At 36.6% G+C, this 2,045-nt stretch overlaps 1 protein-coding gene across 4 annotated transcripts in view; it reads right to left on the bottom strand.

Moving 5' to 3' along the window:
- FAIM (Fas apoptotic inhibitory molecule) overlaps positions 1-2,045 on the bottom strand; it is a 51,299-nt gene that overhangs the window by 29,682 nt on the left and 19,572 nt on the right. The window lies entirely within an intron of this gene.

Raw genomic sequence — 2,045 nt, 5'->3', positions numbered from 1 at the left:
GGCAATATTAATCTCTGAAAAAATAGACTTTAAAGTAAAATCCACCACAAAGGATAAGGAAGGGCACTATATAATGATTAAAGGGTCAATACACCAGGAGGACATAACCAGAATGAATATTTACACACCCAACAACAGGGCTCCAAAACACATAAACTATTAGAAGCATTGAAAAGAGAAATAGACAGCTAGAAAATAATAGTAGGAGAGCTCAACATACCACTTTTGGTGTAGGACAGAACATCCATAAAGCTCAATAAAGACATGGAAGATCTAAATGCCACAACCAACCAACTTGATCTCACAGACGTATACAGAACACTCCACCCAACAGCAGTCAAGTACACTTTCTTTTCCAACACACATGGAGTATTCTCCAGAACAGACCACATATTAGGACATAACGGAAGCCTTAACAGAATCCAAAGCATCAAAATATTACAAAGCATATTTTCTAGGCATAAAGCCATAAAAGCAGAAATCAGTAACAGAAAAAGCAAGGAAGAAAAATCAAACATATGGAAACTGAACAACACCTTACTCAAAAACTATAGGGTTACAGAAGAAAATAAGGACGGAATAAAGAAATTTACAAAATCAAATGAGAATGAAAACACATCTGACCAGAACCTTTGGAACACAGTTAAGGCAGTGCTCAGAGGTCAAGTTATAGCAATAAATGCACACATCCAAAAAGAAGAAAGGGCCAAAATCAAAACATTAACCCTACAATTCGAACAAACACAAAGTGAGCAGCAAAAGAAGCCCTCAGGCACCAGAATAAAGCAAATGATTAGAATTAAATGAAACAGAGAAAAGAAAAACAACTGAAAGTGTTAACAAGACCAAAAGCAGGTTCTTTGAAAAGATCAACAAAATCGATAAACCATGGGACAAACTGACAAAAGAAAAACAGGAGAAGAAGCAAATAACCTGAATAAGAAATGAGATGGGTGATATCACAAGAGACGCAACTGAAATTAGAAGAATCATAACACAATACTATAAAAATTATACTCTAACAATTTTGGAAACCTAGAGGAAATGGACAAATTTGTAGAAACTCACTACTTACCTAATCTAACACAAACAGAGGTAGAACAACTAAATAAACCTATAACAAAAGAAGAGATTGAAAAGGTAATTTTAAAACTCCCAAGATAAAAAAAAGCCCTGGCCCTGACGGTTTCACTGGAGAATTCTACCAAACTTTTCTCAGAGAACAGTTAACACCGCTACTACTAAAGGTATTTCAGAACATAGAAAAGGATGGAATACTCCCAAACTCATTCTATGAAGCCAGCATAACCCTGATACCAAAACCAGGTTAAGACACCACAAAAAAAGAAAATTACAGACCAATATCCCTCATGAACATTGACATAAAAATCCTCAACAAAATTCTAGCCAATAGAATTCAACAACATAACAACAACAAAAAAAAAAAATTCAGCATCATCAAGGGGGATTTACACCAGTTATGCAGGGATTGTTCAGCATTAGAAAATCAATGCAGTCCATCATATAACTAAAACAAAAGTCAAGAATCACACAATCTTGGCAATTAATGCAGAAAAGGCATTTGACAAAGTCCAACACCCATTCATGATAAAAACTCTCAGCAAAATAGGAATAGAAGGGAAATTCTTCAATACAATTAAAGGCATTGATACAAAGCTAACAGCCAATATCATCCTAAATGAAGAAAGCTGAAAGCATTCCCCTTGAGAATGGGAAGCAGACAAGGATGCCCTTTATCACCACTCTTATTCAACATTGTGCTAGAGGTCCTAGCCAGAGCAATTAGGTTAGAAAAAGAAATAAAGGGAATCCAAATTGGGAAGCGTCTTAGTCGTCTAGTGCTGCTCTAACAGGAATACCACAAGTGGATGGATTTAGCAAAGAGAAGTTTATTCTCTCACAGTCCAGTAGGCTACAAGTCCAAATTCAGGGCATCAGCTCCAGGGGAACGCTTTCTTCATCGGCTCTGGAGGAAAGTCTATGTCATCACTCTTCCTTTGGTCTGGGAGCTTCTCTGCGCAGGA

The sequence above is a fragment of the Trichechus manatus genome, unplaced genomic scaffold (genome assembly GCF_000243295.1).
Source record: "Trichechus manatus latirostris isolate Lorelei unplaced genomic scaffold, TriManLat1.0 scaffold00084, whole genome shotgun sequence".
Classification (NCBI taxonomy): Eukaryota; Metazoa; Chordata; class Mammalia; order Sirenia; family Trichechidae; genus Trichechus; species Trichechus manatus.
Note: the sequence above shows the minus strand (reverse complement) of the source record. Positions and strands in the feature narration are given on the sequence as shown.